We start from the raw sequence: 27,357 nt of genomic DNA on the forward strand, positions 1-27,357 counted from the left end.
ATGGGTTGTTGTTTGAATATAAATATTATGGCGGCAAATCTACTTAAAGGGATATTTGACCCAAAACTGAAAATTCTGTCAACATTTACTCACCCCCTGTCCAAACCAGTTTTCTTTTTTCCTGATGAGCACTAATGAACATATATTGAAGAAAGTTGGGAAGCTTTACTCCATGACTTCCAAAGTAGGTAAAACAAATACTATGATGGCCAATGTTTCCAGAACAGAACAACAACAACAAAAAACCCAACTGTTTTGGAGCAAGTATTCCTAAATATTGTCATTTTTGGATGAACTATCCTTTCAAACTTTCCTAATATCACTTAACTATGTTGCTATCATACTCGTTGTTACTCCAGAAAGGATCATACATTCCTGAAAACTATTGCACAACAGCAGTCATTCACAAGACAATGGCTTTAGAAATAACCAAGAAGGGTTTATTTCGCAACAGTGCTGTCTTTCTCTATGGCCCTTTGTGAAAGAACAGGTCCACACGACTGTTTGAAGCCCCACAGACTGGAGAGAAAATAATGGGAGATTTCACAGTAAATTAAGGTAACAGCCACAGCTAAGTTAGAAATATGACTGCACTGGAGCTGTTTGGACAGGTCAAGCGGTGATGCAACAACTGAGTCAACTTTATATTTACCAAAATTCAAAGCCTAATGGGTCAAATGTTACAATAGAGCGTGCCAAGATACATTAATGAAACTGTCCGCGAAAGAGAAGCATTGCTGTGCTTTTTAGGGATGACACATGGTTAAATACTAGGCTCATCTGGTTTTATTATGAGTGTCAAATAAGTTATCAATTTATTTTTGCCTGTAACTTGCTCTGTCCTATTTTTGTTTGTTATCTGTCATGTCCAATATAGACACACGTCAGTCATGACTAATCAAAACACTGACTGACAGCAGGAAGAAAAGCATCTCGTTCTCATAGAACAAAATTGTTTTGCTTTTCCATTGTTTTAAATAGTACTTGGTTTAATGGCTTTTCTTGTGAGAGTTTAAACAATAACAATAAATATATATATTTAATGTATAGTTAAGATATAGTTAAAATAGTTCTAAGTTTCAAAAATGAAAATGTACTCAAGTTGTTTCAGACCTAAGTATCTTTATTCTATTAAACACCAAGGCAGATATCCTGATGATTATTTGGCAAGCAGTTAAGAGAAACCACAGACATTCACAATAAGTAAAAAATAAATAAATAAATAAAAATAAATAAATAAATATAAACTTTTGATGTTCAATTTAGAAATCATTCTTTTTTTTTTGGATTGAGTGCTTAAAAAACATTAACAGACAGTAAGAACCATCCTGCTTTAACGAATTTGAATATTTAAACTTTCAGATTACAAAACTGCAATGCATGTTGAGCATGTTGAGGTGGCGCAGTGGGTAGCATGATCGCCTCACAGCAGGAAGGTCACTGGTTCGAGCCTTGGCTGTGTCAGTTGCCATTTCTGTGTGGAGTTTGCATGTTCTCCCCTTGTTCACGTTGGTTTCCTCCGGGTGCTCCGGTTTCCTCCGTAGTGTATGTGTATGAATGAGTGTGTATGGATGTTTCCCAATGATGGGTTGCATCCACTGCGTAAAACATGTGCTGAATAATTTGGCGGTTTATTCCGCTGTGGCAACCCTGGTTAATAAAGGGACTAAGCCAAAAAGAAATTGAATGAATGAATGAATAAATGAATGAATGAATGAATGAATAAATGAAGGGCGAAGCAGTGGTGCAGTAGGTAGTGCTGTCGCCTTACAGCAAGAAGGTCGCTGGTTCGAGCCTCGGCTCATTTGCCATTTCTGTGTGGAGTTTGCATGTTCTTCCTGCGTTCGCGTGGAGATTTTCCTCCGGGTGCTCCGGTTTACCCCACAGTCCAAAGACATGCGGTACAGGTGAATTTGGTAGGCTAAATTGTCCGTAGTGTATGAGTGTGTGTGTGAACGTGTGTGGATGTTTCCCAGAGATGGGTTGTGGCTGGAAGGGCATCCACAGCGTAAAAAAAACTTGCTGGATAAGTTGGCGGTTCATCACCCGAATTAAAAAAGGGACTAAGCTGACAAGAAAATGAATGAATAAACGAACAATATGACAACAACTTAACAATATTGGTGTGAACAAGCTATTAACCTTTTTTTTTTCTTCACAGACTCCAACAACTAAATCTAAAGTGTAGGTGTCATAGGGGTATTTAACTGTGTAGCAAATATATGTTTAACAGTTTTAATTTTGTTTATTTGGGAAAAATAAAATAATTTTTTAAAAAATTAAAAACGTAAGTATGCGAAATAGAACATTTTGAAATCTATAAAACCTCACAAACAGATTTTCTTTCTTGTTATATATAAATCTAACTATTTGTATTCATTCTTTTTTCAAGAAAACAAGACAGAAAAATATTTTCCCTTTACAATTTTGATGATTTTGCATCAAAATTTTCAAAATTGAGATAAATGTTTGTATTAAGCAAGTAACAAAACTTTTAATGCATTTTAAAGTCTTTTTACTTAAAGGTGACCTATTGTGCCCCTTTATACAAGAAGTAAAATGAGTGTCTGATGTCCCTAGAGTGTGTATGGGAAGTTTCAGCTCAAAATACCCCAAAAACAATATTTTCTAACTCTTTGAAACAGCCCCTTTCAGGCTTTGATCCTAATTGTACCATTTTGGTGACTTTTAATTTAAATTCAAATTAGATCGCTCTCCCAGTCCTCTTTTGAAAAGAGGGTGGAGCTACAAATGCCTATGTGTCAGTGTAGTGGCAGATTCAAAAACATGACTAACGTCCAGGGATTGACGTTAACACCCACCAACCCACCAAATGCAGGAAGAATTCACCTGTGGTGGGTTAGACAGACAAGCCCACTAGCCACTTTGGCTGGTTAAAAATTATTTTTAAATTGCCAGTGCTGCCTTGTCACTAAACATTTGAATTTTATCCAAGACCGTTTATCAAAATGTGTGCAAATGTGATCAAACACTAAGAGAACATGCAAACTCCACACAGAAATGCCAACTGACCCAGCCGGGACTTGAATCAGCGACCTTTTTGCTGTGAGGCGATCGTGCTAACCACTGCGCCACCGTGACACATTTATAAATTTTATAATTGAGCATTATATTCAAGTCGTTGCATTAATAATGATAATAACCTCAAAAGATGTACCCCTCGGATTCAGTATCAACTAAACCCACTTTCAGTTATCAGTGTAAACACTAAAGAATAATTGGTTTCTGTTAAACTTTTAATCTGTAACACCTACATACTTTAGTCTGGAATTCGTCAAATGCCAAAGCTCAGGATGGAAACAATAAAAAGTCCTAATGCTGTTTTAACTGTACGCGCTGACTCTCTGAACATCCTGGATATTGAAATTCAAGCAGCGGAACTAACTGTTGCATTACTAGTTTTAAATTAATCAGTGCAAGGGCCATAAAGGATCAACCCTCTGAGATTTAGACAATAACATCTAAAGTGCAATGCAGTTAGTGCAATTACACCCACAGAACACATTTCCATAAAACCTTTTAAAACTTAAACAACTTTTTTTCCTCTCTTTTTTGCAATAATGCTCCAGGCACTAGATGCCAAAGTAAGTAAAAGCCTTTTTTAATAAGATTGGGCAGATATGTCGAAGCTGTACAGAATTAAAGTGTTTAAAAAGTGTCTTCCTGCACTACTGTCCATCAGGCTCGGGCTTAATCTTACACTTACATCTCTTATAAATATTGTATGTTTCTGCATCCAGCTTGATAATATATTTGTACAGTACACTCTCAGAAATAAAGATACAAGAGCTGTCACTGGGAGTACATTTTCAAAACATACATATTTGTACTCAAAAAGTCCACAGTGGTGCCTAAAAGGTGCATAGTATTACCCAAATGTACCTAAAAAGTACCTTTGAAGTAGCATTATGGTCCCTTCAGGTACAAATGTGTACCTTTTGAAAAGGTACTGGCCCAGTGACAGCTCCTATACCTTTATTTCTGAGAGTGAGGATGTGTAACAGAATGTAGTGTGAGTACATATTATTTATTAACGCATAAATACACAAACAAACCAATTAATCAATAAACGTCTTTTACAATAAATACTTTATTCTACTTCCCAAAACTTTATTGTTCCTAAAATGCAGATCACTACTGAAAACTGTAAACTTAATGTGATATCATCACAGAGAAAAAAAAAATCTATATGAGCAGAAGGGTTAGGAATTAACAAAACAAAAATATAAAATACAAACACTTTAAAATGTGTTTGTATTGGCATAGTCCAAAAGAGTTTTATTGACAGGGAATTTGCAATTTTATTGTATTAAATGTAATTTAATTGTATTTTTTATTTATTTCTAAAAATGGAATTGATTAATGGATCCCTTTCACATTTTCAGGTTTCTCAGTAGCTGAAGCCATCATAGTTGGGTAAACTTAGAGTGCAGTGTGAATGGGAGAATACAACAAATATTTTTTTACAACCCTATTTGCTAAAACAATAAAAGAAAAACTCCTTGATGGTATTATCAAGACTTTCAGAAAAAGGAAAAAATTTGTGAGACTGATAACTGCAGCCAGAGGAGAGAATAACATCAAATTTACTCTCAGCCCCATAAACGCTGCATAACACCTCACACGCGGTAATTTATTTATTTTTTTTTTGTAATTTTACACAAAGATGATATAATATATACATGAATGCATATAAATGTTCATGCTTTTTTAAAAAATCGAAATATTAAAAACTTTCAAGAATTTAAGAGTATGATGACCGTTAAAACAGTCTTGTGAAAAGGGTCCACAGCCCTTGTTTGTCACATTGTGTACTGATTGCTTTCACCTGTGTCTCGTTTGTCCAAGATGTTGTGCTCACATTCAAAAGAGGAGGAACAGAAACATTTCAAACAAACAAGCCTGCATGACAACCCATTACTGCAGTGGAAATTTAACAAGAGGTATGTTTACACTTGTACTTTATGTCATGAAATAGCCTTAAGCTGAGGTCACACTAGGCTTTTCCACCCACAGACTTCCATTCATTCGCACACGAATGCGTCAGACCGGAAATGCAGGGTCATGCGTCAAGTTTCGCAGGTTGCTGTGGTGCAAAGTTCGAGCTTGGTAAACTCTGACCTGCAAAATCGCGTCACTTGACTGCGGGAGACCAATCGAGGATCAAAAAATGACCTCTCTGGACAGAAACTTTAAACATGGAGCATTCGCTCGCTTTTTTAATGTCTTCATCTTGTTTAATCCCACCCCTTTTCGCAGCTCCACACGACTCCGCACAAACTCTAGTGTGACCGCAGCTTTACTCTTGGTGTTTTATTGACTTTAATTACAAGACCTGTTTTGAGTTTACTGTTTTTCTGTACATTCTTTTCTTTTTGCTTTTCCAACTATATATTAATATTTTGTGTGCCATATCAGTATTCATGATCTGCTGAAAGTAATTAGTTAATTTTAACAAGTTTCCTTAAAATTGTGGTATACAATAGTTTGACAACGAAAGATAATAACACATACTGTATTCCGTTTTCTAAGACACTTCATTGATTGCTTATGCATTAATACATTAAAAATGTTAAGTTATTTATTTAACTGAATGGTTGAGTTAAAAATATTTGGTGCTTTTTTGGGTTATTTCTAACTTTTATTGGGTTATTTATTTAATATAATATTTAACAGTCACCAAATTTAACGGACGCAAAACAGCTGTATTATTATGCGTGTGTTGTTTTTGCGTTATAAAGTTTATTTAAGCTCTAACGCAATAATATTATTGTCTTTTATTAAATTAACTCTCCGTGTCATGATTTTTATATCCCTTTCACAAGCCCTCTAATTATTGATGACACAAACGCGTGCTTAAGCCTATAGAAAATTGACAAACTGCTTTCTCTACGTCCCGTGTTCATCTCTACCATTTATTTGTTTTTTTTAAGAAAATGGAACACCTAGTTGAGAGTCCGTCATTCTTCCCATTAGGACCCAGTGGAGACATCAACCCGATGTCGCGTCCTGTCTTGGTTGAGGTATGTTGCCTTTTTATTAACAACACTGTCCATTTGCTAAGAAACTATATTGTAATAGTAGCAATAGTAATACCAGAATGGAAAGAAAAAAAAACAAAAACATTTAATCAAAATAACCCAAAGCACTGTGTTTAAATAACCCATAGTTGGGAAGGTGCTATAGTAACTTATATGTTGGGGTTATATGTTGGGATATTTTTAACCCAGCTATTTTAACTGAGTGTAAGTTGCTCCCATAAATCATATAAAATGAAAAGGAAAATGAATTGCAAGTTAATCTTTCAGAATTACAAACGAAATTGTTAGTACCTGACAACTAAACATAATTTTAAGATAAAAAGCAGTTGTTTTGGTAAATGTGCTTTAATAATTTTTATTTACAACTTTAAAAACCTTTTCTCTGTGACCTGTTCCAAGTGTAAAACTGACTTTCTGACAAGAAATAAAATTTCCTCTCCGACTTGAGATGCAGCCATTTAAAATTTCATCAGTTTTAGAGCTTTGTGTTGTGTGATTTTACTAAAACGACTGAGATCAGAGGGATTAAGACTAAAGAATGTCTAAAGGTTAAGAGCTGTCCTGTGGGGCACTTATGATATCATTTATCATTCATGTTGTTTAACACTTTTATTTGAACAAGATCGCAGACAGGAAACAGCTCAACTACTTGGGCTACAACTCAAACCTTTCATTTCACATTTACAGCTATAAATTGAAAAATGTAATTAAATTAAATTGAATTAAACATTTATATCAAATAAAAATAAAAAATGTTATATATATTATGTGAGAATCAAATGCATATGTTATAGGCAGATATTTAAATCTACACAATGCAACACATACTTCACAAAGGACAAAATTAATTAAATTATATTAAATAAAACCTTTGTATAATAAAATAATGTGAAATACAAATTTTAAAAATTATGTGAAAATTAAAACAAGATATAAGCACATATTTAAAATTCCACAATGCAACAGATACTTCACAAAAGCTAACGACTATTTAAAAAATAATAATAAAATGTAATTGTTTGTAATAATTAAATTAACTACAATTATTTGTTTTACAAATTATGTGAGAATCAAAGTACATATGACAGGCAAATATTAAAAACTCTGCAATGCAACTCATCACAAAAGTGTGCTTAATTAAAAAAAATAATAATTAAATTTAACATTTCTAATAAATAAAATATTATAATTTGTAAAAAAAAAAAAATTCAAAGAATCAAAGTACATAAGATAAAAGCAAATATTAAACTCCACAATGCAACACATACTTCACAAAAGTGCATAATTCAAAAAATAAATTAAATAAAACCTTTTTTTATAAAAATAAAAATTAAATTATTTATAATAAAATTATTTATAATTATTTGCGAAAAATTACATGAGAGTACATATGATATTGGTGGATATCAAAAACTCCACAATGTAACACATAATTCACAAAAGTGCACTTTAAATTAAAAACAGCACATTTTCATGATGCTTTCCAACATAAACAATAAATCCAAACTATTTAAAGTTACGAGATCCTACAAAATGAAGATGCAGTTCAGTATATTAAATGCATTATATTCATTACTCACACACACAGTTATTTTGCTGCTTGTTCAAACTGCCTAATTAAAACACAAACAGTTCTTATGTTTTCTTTTCTTGACTTTTTGGGACAACTTAAAAAAAAAATTATGTTCAATCCACTGAAATTTCTAAACACTTAAGTTAACTCAATTTGATATGTATTTAGAAAACAAGAGGGAAATGTGTGGAACCCAGCATTTTTACAGTGCAGCAGTCTTGCTTGATATACTAATGTTTGTCATTTAATCCCTTGAATTTAAAACTCATATTTTACATTTTAATTAAAAATTTTGCTAGCGTTAGGTCAATTATTTTTTAAATACTAAAAGCAGTTGTAGTTTTTTGCTTCTATTTCAAGTTAGCTAACCATAATTACCCTGCCCCAGAGGCTAATCAGTTCTTTTTTGTCTTGAGCATAAATCCAACTCCATTTAGTGAGAATTATACTCGTAAGAAATCTTTCAAAGCCTCTTCAAATGAGACCGTACTTTCCTAATGTGCCATGAAACAGCGCTCTCTGAGGAACATGAATGGCCATTCCAGGGTTTCTTTGGTGAATCTGTTAGCGATGACTGGATGAAGGAAGGTTGGAAGAGGCTCCGGGACGGTGGCCAGGATTGGATCAGATCCAGCAGTCTCAATGACAAACACAAGGGCCATCTGTTGAGCTCTTATACACATGAGAAACTTCCAATGTTTATCCTTGGGGTAAAAAAAAATATAGATACAAAAAAAATAAAAGACCTGACATGAGCACGGGTAGATTTGACAAAGGCAGTCTCTTTAGTTGTCTTATAGATTCAGGCGTTATGAGATCAGTCTGGTGACAACATAATCTCAAAATGGATTTAGACAGGGTGGAAACATTTGGCTGGAGGTATAAAGGGTGATCGCTTGACTGATTTTCAAGTCACACCTACATTGTAAGACTAGTCGAAGAGCAAACGAATACAAATTATATCCACAATACTGTATGTAACTTCTATTTAACATTGCTTCTTGGAATGCAATGGTTGTTAACAGGCCCGTGCAGAGACCGTCCAAAGGGCATGTGCAGGAAAAATTTTTTGAACAGCAGGGGGATACGCGCGTACTGAAGAGCGGTGTTATCGCGCGCGTACTGATCAGCTGTGTTGTCGTGCGCGTACTCAAGAGCGGTGTTGTCGCGCGCCTACTGAAGGCCGGGACCGAAGGTGTGCCGCGTCGCGGGGGCACTTTTGATCATTTTGGAAGGGCACTTTCTATCCAAGACTAAAAAGGGCATGTGCACTGCACAGGTTGAGCCCTATGTGTGCACGTGCCTGGTTGTTAATAAAACCAACCAAGGCTCATTATGGATGCATACCTCTGCATGCATTTCTTGACAGCGTGAAATAGGTCCCAGGAGGTACTTTTTTATTATTTATTTTATTATTTTTTTTTTTTAATCCACCAGAGGCTTCTGTGTACCCTTCGTCAGATCTTAAATTTCTTTACTGTTCTCGCGTGAATCCTCCAGAGGCCGATGTCGACTGACTGACCGATTGACTGATTCCTCTGATCCACCCACTTCCCTATACTCAACCGATAGTGTTTTCAAAAGCACTGATTGACCCGCCCACCCACTTTCCTAAATGCAACCAAAAGTGTTTTAAAAAGCAATCCAGAAAAAAAGCCCTTGCGTGATGTTACCATGTATTCAGATCATATCACATAACCCTGTTATTTACTTGTTTATTTAATTTTTTGCCTTTTTGTTTTACCTGCTTACTGGAACTGTTCTCCACCCATCTCGAACCCTGTTTCCATGATCAAGTCCTCTCTGTGTCTTTAGTTTGCCAACGTATGCTGGTAAACTATTAACAGCGGAAAAGCCATGCAAACAGAAGCAGTCAGCTTACTTTTCTTTCAGAAAAAAAACAGAAGTTGGCATTGTCATACTGCCTCGACGCATTAATTTTAAAGAAGAAATGCAGCTGTCCAGACCTCTGGATACATAATTCGCAATCTTCAGAAATGTATACGGGGCTACGTATTCACAATGAGCCTGTGTTGCAACAATACACTGCAAAAATGCTTTTTACTCGTCTCATTTCTACTCCAAATATCTAAAAATTCCTAAATCAAAACCACCAGCAAAATAATGTGACAACAGGGTAAGTGAAATATACTTATTTCAAACATGTATTTATTTAGCCTGCTGGCTGATAATTTAGCCTATTTAAATGAAAAACCTGATTTTATTTTGACTTATTTCTTATTATAAATATTTTTTACTTGTGTAGAAAATGCTTCTTGATTTAAGAATTTAATATTTGGATAAATATTTGGACAACATAATAACTCACTCAAACTGAATAAATATATTTAGTTATAATTAGTGCTGTCAATCGATTAAAAAAAATAACTAATTAAATTAAATTTCACATTTGACTAAAACTTGTCATTTTGGCTATTCCAAAGTAAAATGTCAAATTTATGTAAACTCCAGACAAAGAAACTTTTAAATGCAAAATATGATTGTCTATTAGCATTTTTGTTTAGCTTGTAATCCATTTCTTTATGTAAACAATGTACCTGCAATAAACCAAGATCCTCAAACTGTTGGCTTTAAAACCCTATTTATTACAGAAATAAAAAACACAGGCATGTTAATGCCATTTTGAATTTCAAAACAATCAATGCCAATGAAAAAAAAAATTAATGATTTCCATATAGGATTCTAAGTGAACCGCAAAAAAAAAAATAAATGTCCAAAATACAGGCATTACAAATGTGGAAATTGGAAAATTATAATAATAAATTAATGATTACAAACAATTGTACTCATTAAAAAGTTGTATTGCTGACAGTTGAGAACATTAATTATAAATTTGAAACAATTTAGTTTGATCCTTGTTTACCGAATCAGCATTTGAATTTCAGTGCCACAAGGACATAAGCATTAAGAGGTCCACTGAAGGTACATATGTGGATGTTTTTTCTTTCCATTCATATTGGGACATCAAATTCTATTAAAGCAACACCCTTCCACCGGTCCATAAATCATATTTTCATCCAATACTTTAGTTTATCATCAGGGCATGAACAATTATGTTGCCTAGTGAAAGTGAAACTGCTAAAAACATGCAGTTAAAGTCGAATAATTAAAAATGAAACGCCCAAAATTACATGAAAATGTGGATACTGTGGTGACGGAATGAGGTTAACGTTAATCATTTTATACCGAAACTTTGCATCTAAATGTCCTTCCTTGGTCTTATCAATCTTATCTATCCATTTCTTTGCATGTTAAACACACATTGGCTAGAAAAAATAGGCAACCTTGTTAATTTATTATTATTATTTTTTTTATGATTTCAATATATTACATGATTTATAATGCCACTACTTATGTTCCAACTAATTAATTTGTTTGTTAAAGTTGTTGTTGTTTTAAAGTGGTGCATTTTTATATTCCAGCCAGAAAAAGTGACAGTAAGGGTAAAACTGAGTTCATTCGCTATTTCTGTCTTTGCCTAATTAAAAATAAAGGCTGTGAGTAATATTAGCTTTCAACTAAAATGCATTTAAGGCACTAAAGCTTTACAGCACATTAAATTAAATCATGTTGCTATGTCCATTGGTTATGATTAGGTACGTGCAGAAAGTCTAAATGTCTCGCACTGAACGTCACGAATGTCTGTCATATTATCTTGCTTCTCTCCATGGCATCTGTCAGAAGGGTTTTGTAACTTTTGTGACCTCATGATTTAATAAGAAATCCAAATATTCTTCAAATACTGCTTTTGAAATCATATTTGCTTTGTCAACATTGAACAAACAACTGTGACCATGGTTTAAATGATGGTTTTAATCTATACAATTAAATAAATTAATGCAGAATAAACATACAAAAAAATTTTAACCACAATTTAAGGGGAATTTAATGGAAATTTACAGCTAAAATTATACTTTGAATTGTAACCCCTCAAGTTTTTATACTATAAAGATTCTAATAATCCTAATATGCTTAACTTAACACTTAAGTACTTTAAGTGATGTATCTAAACGTATCTTAACAGATCGTTGTGTTTAGTTATGTACCCTGTCAATCATCTCGAAATATCATCCACATTTCTTTCATATTTAATGACTTGCCTTATTGCAGAAGCAGCAGCAGGGTAATCTCCCATTCATGAGCCTTTCATACAGAGAAATCTCCTCAGGTCTTTGGGTAATTCATTTAAAAGTTAATGTCCAAACATATCTTGATATAAGTTCACATTGTTGTTGCAGATGGAATATAACTGTTGTAATATAGTTGGCTAGATATTAATTAACAGACATTCAAACACCTATACCAAAGCATCTCTACTTGACAGTTGGTCTCGCCATGTTTGTAGTTTTACACTTTTTACTCGAGGTTGTAGTTCAGGATGGATCGTATGCAAATTGGAACACAGCAACTGTTTCCTTAACCAAACAGACCAGATTAAGATTGTCAGCTCATTAACTGAAAGCCCTGTGATAGACAAAGAAAACCTCAACCTGCAGCATTGGTGGTCCACCAGGAACGTGGTTGAGAAACATTGCCATAAATAAAGCCATTGTCACATTGCACATTTTGACACATTGACTTCCATTCATATGTAAGTCTTTGATTTTAATTGGGCAAAGACAGAAATAGCGTATGGACTCTGTTTTACCCTTACTGTCACTGTTTCTGGCTGGAAAAGGAAACACGCCACTTTAAAACAACCACAAACTTTTTAAATTAATTGGAACCTAATTGGCACCATTAATTATAAATCATGCAATAAAAACATGTAGAATCAATCACAGCAACAAAAATAAATCATCATATACTAACAACAACAAAAATAAATCCACATGTACTGTACATCCTGGTTATGGATGAGATTCCCCCCAAAAATGTGTAAAGCTCTTTGAGTGTCTAGAAATGCATGTTGTTGTTTGTTGTTGTTGTTGTTGTTGTTGTTGTTCTACATTCATTTTCTTTCTTTTCGGCTTAGTCCCTTTATTAATCTGGGGTTACAACAGCGGAATAAAATGCTTATCCAGCGTATGTTTTACGCAGCGGATGCCCTTCCAGCAATATTATTATTATTATTATTATTATTGTTGTTGTTGTTATTAATAACATTATTATTAGTAGTAGTAGTAGTAGTAGTAGTAGTGTTAATAGTAGTATTAATAACATTATTGTTGTTGTTATTATTATTATTATTATTATTATTATTATTATTAATTTAGTTTGAGTGAGATTTTTTTTTTTTTTTCATTTATAGTCTAAATATTTAATGGTTCATAGGCATGCGAATGCTGTAGAGCCGAAACACAAGCCTTTTTTTTTCTTTTTTTTTTGGGCGTCACATACATGTGAGACAAATAGAGGGTGTAAACGTCACCCGTCTGTGCAGAAATGTAAAATGTGTGCGTTTTTATTCCATACCTTTACGCAGCACTGTCTGACATGATTTGCCCAAACTCAAGTGTGACTGCGACTATGCGTTACAGATTTGCTAAAGGCTGATTTATTCTGCTTCAACCACAGTGTATGGTCTAGCACAGCCTTCTCACGGTCACATAGCCCTTGCCGTGGCTGATACTGACACGTGCCTCTCAAAAATGGTAACCATACGTAGCGGCGCAAGCTCTGTGATTTGTCAGCTTGGTAGCTGTGCCAAGTGTAGGCAATGCTGAGAGCGCCAAGTCCCATGAAGGTGCTCCTGATGGAAACTTTTGTTTTGTGTTTACCTTTATGAATGTTGTTGCACGTATGCCAGTTCCTGCTTTAGAATGAGAGAGTTTTAGCTACTTGTACATTTAGATAGAGTTCAGAAAAAATCAAAACACCTGTGAAGAAACTTGACACAGATGAACATAACCTACTACCAGCTAGCGTTTCGGAAGTGTTATTGCAGAGCCACACATACAGCACGCAAAAGTATAAATGCATAGCTAAGCACAAGGCATGCACAGTGGCGCAAAAAGGGGGTATGCAGTATATGCGGCGCATAGGGGCACCAAACACTGGGGGCGCCATTGTGCCAAAACTATTTTTGAAATTATCCATATTAAAAGTTTCAAATAATATATATATATATATTTTTTGTTAAAAATGTTTATTTAGCATTTTATACTTGTATAATATTGTATTTTATTAAATTAAAAAAATCATTCCACCCCTCCCCCCATTTTTCATACCATATACATGTTTTTATGAATTTATTATGTATCATATTAATTCATCAGGCCTTTTGGTAACTTCTTAGCTCAAAACTATTTTAATTTTAGCTACAAACAAAGTCATAACATTTCAATTAAATAGAACATTTCACACAGTTTGTTTCTGTTTTTTTTTTTACACTAAACATTTGACAGTCTTTTTTATTTCACTTTTAGCAGTTTCAGTCAATTGTTCTTGCAAAGACAGACCTTACACTTCTCAAAGTATACATGTGAGAAGTAATTGCAATGTTCTTTTGCCCTTTAGGATTACCATGTCTATCATTTTGTTTTGACAAATGTAGTACAAAAAGCAAAAGCAAGGCTAGTCAAGGTGCTATAATCTTTTAGTGAGGGAAAATTAAATTGAAAAGAAATATGGGCTGGTATGAGATGGGGGGGGGGGGGGGCGCAAAAGTTGAAGCCGCATAACCATCAGTAAATGTGCAGTTGCGCCCCTGGGCATGCACCATGGGTCACGGCGATTACTCTGCAGAAGTATAAACCAGGCTTTAATCTAAAAATATAGACAGCACCCTCTAGTGGTTTTGCCTTATGAAACGTGCAATAAAACACACCAGAGCACTGCATTTTGCATTCTGCAAAAAAATGTATCCTAAATATATGATAACCTGTACAGTTTACTGCAAGAAAAGAATTATCTCAACCTACTTTTTTTTTTTTTTTTTTTTTTTAATTTAAATGTGTGTTTCTTCATTTGCAGCTGATTTTATGTGAGGGTTGTGCTGTGTGTCTATATATAATTGGTGTTTGAACTGAGTTTGAGAATGACACACTTGACATTGCTGGAGAATCTATCAAGTCACATCTATAGACATCTATAGAGAGCAGTATATGTTTGACGAGTGTGAGGAAATGCTAAAATACAGAGTTTTTTTTTTTTTTTTTTTTGAGATGATTTGTGCATGTTTTTTGTAAATGAGCAACCTTGTGAAAAGTTTTACCCAGGTTACAATAAGGGTTTACAACAGCAAGTGAAGTTTATTCATAAACTAATTTTGAGAGGATCACGTGCTAATGATTGACACGGCTGGCTCTAAGTCAAGCTAATGTACGAACCACCAATCAGGCTATTCCTAACCCAGTATAAATAACCAAACATCTTACTTTTAGTCATCTTCGTCTTGAAGAATCCCCCCCTTCCACACCTTCTCCTCTTTTTCTACAGGGCAGCACGGCGGCCCAGTGGCTAGCACTAGTGGCCTTACAGCAAAAAATGCCTCCGACTCGGGTATCCACCCAACCGGTCAGCATTTTCGTGCGGAGTTCATGTTCTCCCCGTGCTTGCGTGGGTTTTCCCCGGGTCCCTTGGTTTCCTCCCACACCCCCAAAAACATGAGACTAAGTAAATTGACTAAACTAAATTAGCACCAAATTCATTTCTGTCAGCAACACATCACCTTAGCAATCCTTACGCACAGGAGGGGGGGTTCTCGAGATCTACCCAAGTTTAAACTCCCCTCTCGCCCTGCAACGGGAGGGAGCTCCGGACTTGAGGATCTTTTGAGCTCGGGGCTCTCTCCCGGGACAGCATGCCAAACTAGCTTATGACCAATCATCAGCTAAGTGTGAACTCTTGAAATGAGGTTTAGCATAGTGTGAAAAGCTCCATACATGTAATTAAATGTAAAACATGAACAACCACTCAAATTTGTTCTGTTTATTGTACCCTGCTGCAAGCATTCTGGGTAGTACACTGTGGTATAATGTAATATAGGACTGTAATATAAAGTCACTTTCCATATCAAGAAACATGATTGTAGAGGCTCAAGTGAGATTAGCCGAAAATGGCAAGTAGAAATGCTGCAAAATGTGTTTGAGAATGAAGTAATAAATTCCAAATAAATGAACGCCCCTTCACTTATTCGGGATGTTAAAATAAAACGCATCTGCTTTTTCTTATCCCAGCAAAATATCCCCCGAAATGGATACAGTCGGCATGAAAATCGGGCCTGTCATTTAGCGAAGTCAGAGCTATTATTATTAATTTAGCATTTAAAGGAAACTAGCAGCTTGGCTTTACAGAGTCAGCCTGTCAGAGACTGAGAGCTGAGTTCCCAAATCTGTCAGCGCTGGTTTTCGCCACAAAGCTGTTTGAGGCTTAAACCCATATTTTCCATCAAAGACCCCGTTGTCACAGAGTTGTGATGTCTTTTCCAGAGTCGAAGAGTGTTTACGCATGGATGGCAGCTACACAGAAGAGCAGAATCAGGCAGTTTTCTTGGATGAAAGGAAGTGACTGTGACTAACAGCCATCTGGATGCTGTTGTTTGGTGTGAAAGCAGAGGGCTTCGTTTGGTTTGTGCTTGTGCGACTGGCCACTCGCACGCTGATGGATTTCTGATGGGAGGGAGATCGAAATGGCATATAGCGGTGGCTAAGATAATTAAAACACTTCTTTAAAAGACGGCCTATGGCATAAAATATTATGGAACATGTTATAAAAAAAAAAATAACTAAATATTTGGTGTCCCCAGAATGTGTCTGTGAAATTTAAGCTCAAGATACCCCACAGATCATATCTTGTAAAATTTGCACCTATTCAGGTGTAAGCAATGACATTCTGTTTTGTTTGTGTCCCTTTTAAATGCAAATGAGCTGCTAAGAGGAAGCAATTACAAGCAGTGTTGCCATTGAAAGCATGTAACTAGGTGCTTATAATGTAAAAGTGTCCTTAAAAAAAATAATCATCCATCAAACAGCAAAGAAAGCAAACCCTGCCTGGGAAAATAATTTTTTGTTAGCCTAGTATATTAATTTCGGTTCCTTTTTAACTGATGATTTGTTTTAAGGAGATGTGGGAACACAGCTGCTAGAATAAACCACAACTTTTTCTAAATGGTTAATTGACACTTAAGTTGTTCTCTTTTTCCAATGTACTTTTGCAAATAAACATTGCTTAATCAGTACAATTATCTTATGTGTAATATAAATGTGTTCATGAATTAGAAAAAAGTAACCTCATTGTGTGCACTGTCAATGTTTTTTTTTTTGATGCATGCATACTATATATATATATATATATATATATATATATATATATATATATATATATATATATATATATATATATATATATATATATATATATATATATATATATATATATATAACATTACACACAAGCATACATGCACTGTGTCTGTATTTTGATGAATATTAGACATGAGTTTGAGCCAGTACACAGCCAGAAAAAGCTTAGCTATTACAAATCCAAACAAGTTTTATTGTTTAAATTGTAAAAGGTTGTGACAGATGACAAAAGTGAATTGAAAGTAATTCAGCAGAATTCTGAGTTTATTTCAGAACTGACTTCTGAAATTAAACATTATTGTTTAGTATGAGTTCAGATTAACTTTAGTAATTTTAGTTTAGCATAAATCAAATTAAATTAAACCATGTCACCCAAATATAAAAAAAAGATAATTTTTGTTTATTTTCCTACTTAAAGAGAACCTATAATAAAAATCGTCTTTCAGAAGCTGTTAATGTTTTTAACAGTGTGTGTTTGTAATGAATTACAGCAGGTTTATATATATATATATATATATATATATATATATATATATATATATATATATATAACATTTTAAAAAATGTTAGAAAGCTGCAAACCTGCTTTTCCTTTGCAAGTCAATATTTATAGGTTATTTTGAAGTCAGTTATTTATGTCAAATGAACCATTCCAAGGCATGTCACGTTTACTCACTTTTTAAAATGGTCTACTTGTTTCTTTTCTTAAAACAAGTTTCCTCCCATTCTTACATAAAGTAACTAATTGCTTTTTACAGAAGTGTACCTGAGACGTAGTGTAGAATAGTGATGCATTTGCACATCACAGAAAGGCAAAAGCATTCATTTCCTTCTCAACGAAGGCCGTAAACCTATATGCTTTTAGTCTAAAATGAAGATCTGTCTTTTGATCTGTGTGGACTGCATTGCCTTTCAAGGTCATTTCCTGGCACCTTACATCATTGCCAATCATCTTCTTGTAAAGGAGCTTTTTCAGTCAGTAGAAATTGGTATATGGATTCGCAAAACTACCGTAGTGACAATCACAAGGCTCTTACTGTCCATTCCCCAGCTTGATGATTTTATGGACAAACCCATCTCATTCAGCTTCCAACTGTATTTTAAAAGGTCCTGACACTGTAATCATGCTTCACATCACACAGATCAATGCTGTAACCAGTCACAGATGTGGCTATTTCAACACTCACAGACAGATTATCACCTTACCTTACCAAAGATCAAATTTACTGTCAACCTAGATTGCATCACTATCACGCTGATGGTGATGATGATGGTCAATGATAAATAATAGTTTACAGTTTGTGTGTCTATGTACAAAAATGAGCACAACTTTAATCATACACTATATTGTACTTGAGTGCATAAAATGCTTGAGTGCATCAACATCAGAGTGCACGACTCATTCAGCTTAGGTGGCTGTCTTGGTAATTGTCTATTATGATATGTGCACTTTGTGTATTTTAGTCTGAAAGTAAATCTAAGCATGAGGGTAACAAAATTAGGTCCCACTTTATATTAAGTGGCCTTAACTAATATGTACTTACATAGAAATTAATCGTTTGTTACAATGTACTTATTGTGTAAATGCATGTATTTACTGTGTACTTATGCTTGATTAAATGCATGTATGTAATTACATCTGTAATTAACTTTTGTAATTACATTTGTAAATACACTGTTGACCATCCCTTACACCTTAACCTACCCTTAAACCTACCCATGCCACCAAACCTGTTCATAACCCAACCTCTATTCCAACTCAAAAGCCCCACAAGTGTTCTCAAATACATTATAAATACAGTAACTACATTGTATTTATTTTTTTGATGTAAGTACATAGTAGTTAGGGACACTTAATATAAAGTGGGACCCAAAATTACAATCATATTGATCAAATTACTGGCATTTAAAAAAAAAAGATTAAAGTTATGCTTTTGACTCTTACACCATTACACATTTACAGACTTTTTTTACAGTGTATTTATAGAGTGCATTTATCGTTTAAGGGGGCCATGAAACCCCTTTGTTTCAGCAGGGTATTTTCACATCTCTATTTTGGAAAAGTCAGAAAAAGTGGGCATATCCAGCTCTGTTTAGGGGGGAGTATTGGAGGAGATGATATGGGATTGTCGATTTGGGCACGTGCCAAAAGAGTCAAAACACACACACACACACACACACACACACACAGGGGAGAAAGTGACTGTGTTTACTTGGACATCAGTAATCGAATTATTTGACAAAATATTAAATGGTGGACTTTAACCGCAGTTTGGCTGTTTTGTTCAGGAATTTCATTCATGCCCCTCTCGACAAACGAGATATTTGATTCGAGGAACTGCTCTAAGCGTGTATTTTTCATGCAATGTTTGTTACCGCATGGGGAATGAGAGAAAAAAAGCCTCTGCATTTCCCGGAAACTTAGATGGACTCGGCAGGTAACGTCAGAAAGCAGTGTGTGTTATTCCGGTCACAAAGTACGGTGAAAATCCATACACGACGGTAATAGTTTGGTTGTGGTGCTAACATGTTTGCACTCTGTGTAATGGTTAGTTCGATACGAACTAACTTTGCTATCTGAATAAACAAAGACCACTGGTCACTCACTTACCAAATCTACAGATATAGGACAATCAACAGCAACTAGAGCAGCATCTTTATTAAAAGGAGACGAGCAGCAAATCCAAATCTCACCATTCGCAGATGAGAAATGCTAAGATCTCATGGCCATGACGTAGCTTCAAAAATTTGTTTTTAAACCGGAAGTACGAATTTGCTCGAAATAACGCAAAAACAACCAATTTTCACTTTTTAGTGAAATATGTGTCCTAATAGTGTTTTTAGCAGTGTGGGACACTTATATGACAGTCAACAGCTCAAAAAATGTGTTTTGGTATTTCCTGACCCTTTAAGGTCATACACCTCATCACCAGTTGACAGCAATTTTTGATTTCATTTTAGTCTTAAGCTGCGTCCCAAATGGCACACTATACACTATGCACTCATGCACTATGTACTTATGCACTTACACACTCAACAGGATAGTATATGTATGTAGTGTTGTCCCAAATGGCACACTTATGTTTTTTTTACTAAGCGGAAATTCAAACCGTTTCCCTAATGACGTTTGACAGTTGCCAAATCAATCAGTGAAATAAACAACCGAATTATGAAATAATACCTGCCATGAGTATTACCGCATTCACTATCGGGAAGCTATAATCACTCTCGTAGGAGAATTTTGCTTTCACTATCCAAAATAAATAAAGTTATCCAACATGTGCGTCTGATAGCTCCGCCCCTTCCGCTACGTAGGCAAACCTGCGGTCGTTGAGTGCGTGAAGTGTCCATCATTACACACTTCATTTTACTGGCTGAATAAGTGCAACATCCGGGTAATTAAAGTGCACTTATTATTGTTAGAGTTTTCAGTGTGAACACACTACTTACACTATTTATACTACAAAATAGCGTAGAATAGTGCATAAGTATGCGATTTGGGACGCAGCTTTAGTCTTTTGACCAAAATTCCATTTTTAGTTTTGGTAATTTCAGTTTTCAATGGCACAAAAACCTGGTTATAAACTGCCAACACTTTTTTTCTATTATTTTACAGACTTCCTTTGTTATTTCTTAAACCATGTCCTTTCTTAAACTATAAAAATGCTAATTAAAGTCACAGTCAACTTTTGATGTTGAAAATGCAATACTGCGGTTTAACAGAGCAGAGATAAAACTCTCATAATGCATTTCATTCCGTAAATAAACAAAAAACACCTATTAATTTATAAACAGATTTTTTTTTTTTTACATTTGTATAAAGGCTAAAAATACTATAAAATGCAGATGTTTAGGAAACATGCTAAGTAGACGTACTTGTTTCTCTGAAAAACAATGCTGAAGTCAGTTATTGAAAATCTTTGTTCCATGTGAAAATGTCTGTCTTTGTTTAGGTCTATATAACTTCGCCCACCGCCAGTTTACCCAATTATATTTTGGCACTTTCTGTTGCCTTGGCAGGAAACAAAGCATATTTCATTTCAGTCAATGTATGTGGGAATGGCCAAAAAAATTCAACCTCCAGAGGACACTAGCACACAGATTCAGATTTTTTTTTAAATCCACATGAGCTGGTTTTTAATGGGCAACTGATTGAAATACTATAAATGTAGACATGAGCAGTATACATAGAAGCAAAACCCTAAATCGATGTGTTAGGTCAGTGTAGAAAAGTCTTTTGTGGCTTTTTTAAATAAGCATTTACACTACAATAGCAGATTTAATGCATTTACTTTTATTTACCTTAGGTATTGGCTGAAAGTGTAGAAGCTCAAACTTAGACCCTGTTTACAGCTATTTGTAGCACTGTCTGCTTGTGTTCAGACAAAAAGTCATCTTAATTAGTTTAAGCAGAGATTAAGAAAGATTCGGTGTGTAGCCCCATTCTGGATCTACCCAGATCTGCAGATACTTAACTAGACTTTTTAATTCGGAGAGCAGAACTGGCAGCCAGCGTGCTGAAAGCTGATAAATATTGGGATTATTTTTTGGTTTGATTGGTTTCATGTTTTCTTAATGAGATTTTCAAAGTATTCTTATGCAGTTTTCAGAGTAGATCTGCTCTAGGTAGTTGCTTACTATTACATTCAGAGCATATGCCCTGAGTATCAGATATTACCATTGGCTTGATCAGTACATATAAAAGTTCAGATGTGAACGCGTCGTCTAAAAGTTTCTTGTCAGGACCCTGTGTTTGACCAGTTATTTCACTTTTATGACAATCAATGTGTCATTTGCATTGCTTTTAAAGTGAAATAACCAATCATAAACATAGGAGGAAGAAAAAAATGCTCATTTTAAAAGATAATTTTAGATGGCATTTAGAGGGTTTGCATCTAAACTGTTCATACATAAAGAGATGTTTATGTATTTTGCTACCACAGATAGAACATGGATTGTTGAAAAAATGCTGATAGTGATGATTCATTATTAAATTAATTCATTATTTATTAATTATAAAAAATAAAGTAAAATAATCAACTTGGAAAAATGCTTGTATAGCATTCTCATGATTATTAGACACTTTATGATAGGTTTCTTGATGTAAATGTGATTTAAATAAATGTAAACAATTTATCCATTTATATTTTCTTTTGATTTTAGTACAGTTATAAAATGGTGTAGATATGTCAATAATAAACAATAATAATTAAACCTTTTTAACAAAGTTATATTCTTATTAAAAGAATATCTAATGAAACATCATACTATTGAAGATATCATCCTGAAGGGAATATCATAAAAATAAAAACAAACCTAAAGCAATCATGAGTTAGGTCCGTATAGACAGAAAGCAGGTATAGTCTTTTGTGACTTTTTCAAATGAGCATTTACATTACAATAGCAGATTGAATGCACTTTTTTTTTCTTTTTTTTTTAACCTTTTGTTATTGGCTAAAAGTGGGAAAAACTCAACTTAGACCACATTTACAGCTATTTGTAGTGCTGTCCTCTTGTGTTAACATCAACGAAAGTCATCTTAATTTGTGTAACCAGAGATTGCGTAACCAGAAAGATTCTGTGTGTAACCCCATTCAGTCTCTACCCAGATCTCGAGATACTAGATTTTTTGATTTGCTGAGCAGAACTGGCAGCAAGCTTGCTGAAAGCTGATAATTATTAAGATTATTATTATTTTTTTTTAATGGTTTCATATTTTCTTGATGAGATTTTTCAGTGACAACTGCATAACACTGTCATGAAAATCTCAGAGTAGATCTGCTCTAGGTAGTTGCTTACTGTTACATTCAGAGTATGTCCAAGTATCTTTAATGTTACACTGGCTCAGATCAGAGGATTTCAGTGTGATGTCCCGTCTGAAACATTCTTCTAAAATGAGCCTTTTTATTCAGGATCCTGTGTTTATGACCAGTTATATCACTTATGACAAGTTCCCCTTCAGTTGGGGAACTTCAGTGCTATAAGTGGATTTGATTTAAAAATCCACGAATGGGAGGATTCGGTTCAGAAGCCGCTTGTCTAAAAGAGTATTGAACAGGCCAATGAATGCAATGAATTGGCAGCGTAAGCTTGCACAGGTGTGCTTCATTGCCAATTATCCCAGCATATAAGCACACCTGGAGCGAGCAAACGCCATCCTTTTTGCTTCAGAGACTTTCTGATCGAGTCGATGAGGGTTCCTCTTGCTGTGACCAGCGATTCTGAGCGAATGAGAGCATTCTCCCGGTACAGAGTGTGTACACGCAGTGGCAGACGGTCGAGCTGGGTTTCTCCCTTGCCTGGCGTTCTTTGGGTCCGGTCCTCCAGAGCAGTGCGTATAAAGTTGCAAACTTCACAGAAAGAGCAACACACTTGTGCAGCACGTTTTTTTCAGGACGGCGCTCCGACTGTGCGTTTCTGGATGCGGTGGTTTTCTGTCCTCGGATGATGGGCACGGGCACTGCATTACATGCCTGGGGGATCCAGCATGTTAATGTGCTGCTCGCAGGCAGTTCATGTCGTCATTGCGATGCCATGACTGTTGCGCAGTAAAGATCGCGGCTGGCCTTTGCAAAAGGGCGAAACACCCCAGTTGTCCCCTGCTCTGCAGCGGGCACTCGGGCAAAAAATATATCTAAATCCGTAAGACTTCTGTTGAAGTAGGCTAAATTAGGGCCAGGGACACGTTGGAGGACCGCGACTCCCATGATGTGGGTGCGTCACGCTCGCTTGACTATACCCTCATCGGGGGCGTTGGTAAGGTGCAGTCATTATGGCGCTTTCCATAGTTCTCCCATTCGTGGATTTTCAAATCAAATCCACTTATAGCACTGAAGTTCCCAAACCGAAGGGGAACGTTTGAGGTTACAGAAGTAACCCTTCGTTCCCCGAGGAGGGGAACGGAAGTGCTATACTCCGTCGCCATAATGACTGTCCCTTAGCTGTTTGAAAGTCTCTTCAGCTTAAAAGGATGGCGTTTGCTCGCTCCAGGTGTGCTTATATGCTGGGATAATTGGCAATGAAGCACACCTGTGCAAGCTTACCCTGCCAATTCATTGCATTCATTGGCCCGTTCAATACTCTTTCAGACAAGCGGTTTCTGAACCAAATCCTCCCATTCGTGGATTTTCAAATCAAATCCACTTATAGCACTTCCGTTCCCCTCCTCAGGGAACGAAGGGTTACTTCTGTAACCTCGAACGTTATTTTCATTGCCTTTTAATTGAAATAGCCAATCAAAAACATATGAGGCTGAAAAAAATGCTTATTATAAAAGAGAGATTTTGGCATTTAAAGGGTTTTGCATCTGAATTGTAAATAGATAATGAATAATCACGATCAGCATTTTTTTTCAACAATCTATGTTCCATCTGTGGTAAAATACAAACAAACTAACATATGTTAGTTTGATATGTTAGTTTGTTTGTATTTTACCACAGATGGAACATAGATTGTTGAAAAAAATGCTGATCGTGATTATTCATTATTTATTGATTATGAAAATACAGTAAAATACTAAACTACACCATTTCAATTTACTATGATCTTTTATGTGAAGCTGCTTTGACACAATCTACATTGTAAAAGTTCTATACAAATAAAATTGAATTGAATAAAATAAAATAACCAACATACAGCATGTTAATCAATATATGTTTTAATGGTTGAGATATATTAGAGATACTTGGGCAAATGCTCTTACTAGCATTCTCATGATTATTAGCCACTTTATGATGAATTAATTGTTGTATTTTGGACAAATGTGTTTTATATTTTCTATCGAGTAGTACAGTTAGAAAATAGTGTAGACCATTTCAAAAACAATAATAACAATAATAAATTAGCCAAGTCCTAGTCATCTTTAATAGTATCTGATGTTTCATCAGATATTCTTTTAATAAATCACCCCTAAGAGAATACGGCAGCCCTCGAAATGACTTTCAAAAGCATGCCTTTTTGCTTTGTAAACCTTCATTCGTGTTTCATTCTCGCCACTGTATAATTTTCTTTTTTTTCTGGTTGAATTTCCGCAGCATTCTCCGATCACCTTAAGCAGCTGTCGCCTGGAGATATCTTATCTACAGAAGAGCAACACTTCAAACCGTAATCCTCAGCCGACTGACACCCTCTTGACACCCAGTGTAGCCATCTATTGTATCTGAATGAAGGCTTCCTGCATGTCGAATTTGATCATTTCTCACATGCTCGCACACATCTGTGGATCGCTTTTGTAAAGTCCCAGACCACCGAGGAAGAAGAGAATACAACAGAAAAGGTGGGGAAATTGTTGTTTGGATTCTCTTTTTTTCTGCTTCTTAAAAGAAAGGTCAACCCCTTCATCATATAGCTTTTCAAGACATCAATCTCAGTCAAGAGGCTTTAAAGAGAAATGCATGAAACCATTATTTGAATTTGAAAGGCAGTGTTTGAGAAGGTAAAGGTGATTTTTTTTTTTTTTTTTCCCCTCTCTCTCCTCTTCACTTTCGTTTGAATCAGAGAGGTGAAATATTGTGTGTAATACAATAACACTGGGGGTGGGGTGGAGGAAATGCTATGCACTTTGCTTCAGTCACACATCTATTTCAGCAGCATAATTTGATTCATCAAAAGTCTGTATGTATGCCAGAATGTATGTGCGTAGCTGTGCGGTACTTTTTTTCCAGTCTCGCTCTAAGATGAAATCCTGTCTTTTTGCTTTTAAAATGAAACGTCGCAGCTACAAGAAATGACAAGCTGAAAGGCACTGAAACATGATGGCAAAGTTAAACATCTTGCAGGAAACTTTTGAACATTTTACTAATGCATATGGTGGCTGACAACTCAAACATGTTACAAGTTAAGACATCACATCCAAATTAGAAAAAGACAAATATTTAGAAAATAAATAAATAAAAACATCTACATTAGATTAACTACACACACACACACACACACACAAACATTCTTAGAGTCCTCACTGTTTGCAGAGCATTTCTCTGTGTGAGCATTTCTCTATGTGTGAGCATTTCTGCATGTGTGGTGCAGATTTGCATGCGTGTGTTAAACTATGAAGATGTTTTCTCAGTTGTTAGTTTTTTTTGTTTGTTTTTTTTTTCTGTATGATATGAATTTTGCCCTGCATTGCTTTAGTGTTTTAGGGTTAGATTAACTTTTTGCAAAATGAATCATTATTTATGGATGTTTTGATTTTGATCTGGTTTTATTTTAGGATGCTAAGGAAGATCATGCAAAAGTGAAAACTAAGTCATCTGTTAAAATAATTATTTATGAAACGCTAAGTAATATTTCTGAGTTTTTGAAAAGAGCAATCAACCGAGCAACATCTTATTCCTATTTTGTTCCCCTGTATACTGTAATTTTTCTTAATTGAGAAATTTATCAATGTTTCCTTTTAAAAAAAAAAAATGTGAAAAATGTGAAAAAAAATATATGGTTATGAATTGCTTTATGGAACCTTGATCTCTGCTCTGTCAACTTTTGATGTTAGAAATTCATCGCTACATTTTAACAGAGTGACTTTTGATTGACATTTTAGAAGTTTGAAACCTTATAATACATAATAAATAAAAATTTAAAAAAATGAAAAAAAAAAAATAAATTAAAAAAAAAAAAAATATATATATATATATATATATATATATATATATATATATATATATATATATATATATATATATATATATATATATATATATATATATATATATATATAAATTGCAGAAATAAATAACAAAGTACTGGCAGTTTATTAGCTTTATTAGTTTATTAATTGAAAATGTCAACAAGAGTCACTTTTATAATCAAATGTTGTTGAAAACAAGGTTAAATATCACTAATTGAATTCAAAAGCATGAATAAAAGAAAAGAGGAAGAACAAAAGCAGAACACAAAATATGAGCAACTGTTAATTTACAGATTATTTTTACAGTGTAAAGTAAATAGACAAGTGTCCACTTGTTTAAAAGCCATGAATTTCCCCCATCCTCCGGCTCTGCAGGGTGTTTTCACACCCCTAGTTTGGGAAAAATAAAAAGTCAGGAAAGTGGCCGAGTCCAGCTTTGTTTGGGTGGGAGAGTCTGGTTGCGTTTGCGTGAAAAGGGGAGTTTCATTACGTGCACTACAGCTGATTTTCAAACCGGCAACACAAATGCAGGGGAGATGGTGATTCGGAGAGTAGCAGTTGCAGTGGACCTGAGAGTTGTGTGGAAGTGGAGGATTTTCAGTCTGTAATATTGTAGTGATATCACTGTAAACTGTAAAAAGGTCTTCAAAAACTGATCTACTGCTGACCATAACTTTGCCATCTGAATAAACATAAACAACAAACATTGATCACACATACCAAATCCGAAGAAACAGGACAAACAACACAAACTGGAACCGCGTCTTCCACTCTGAGATGAGTAAAAATGCTCTCGGGTAAAAAAAAAAGTTTTCTTTACAAACATATTTTTGT

The 27,357-nt window shown here is 34.8% G+C and overlaps 1 long non-coding RNA gene across 2 annotated transcripts in view; it reads left to right on the top strand.

The window, feature by feature from the left end:
* The window catches only part of LOC141381182 (uncharacterized), a 33,446-nt gene extending 7,097 nt beyond the window's left edge, over positions 1 to 26,349 (top strand). Inside the window, exons 1-4 of one of the 2 annotated variants that reach the window (XR_012400938.1) lie at positions 469 to 663; positions 4,870 to 4,964; positions 5,955 to 6,044; positions 24,935 to 26,349. This is a non-coding gene — a long non-coding RNA (uncharacterized lncRNA). Of the gene's footprint in view, positions 1 to 468; positions 664 to 4,869; positions 4,965 to 5,954; positions 6,045 to 24,934 lie in introns of those variants that run through there. The other variant, XR_012400937.1, reaches the window with a different exon arrangement.
* The last annotated feature ends 1,008 nt before the right edge of the window (positions 26,350 to 27,357 follow it).

The sequence above is a fragment of the Danio rerio genome, chromosome 3 (genome assembly GCF_049306965.1).
Source record: "Danio rerio strain Tuebingen ecotype United States chromosome 3, GRCz12tu, whole genome shotgun sequence".
In the NCBI taxonomy this organism is placed as follows: Eukaryota; Metazoa; Chordata; class Actinopteri; order Cypriniformes; family Danionidae; genus Danio; species Danio rerio.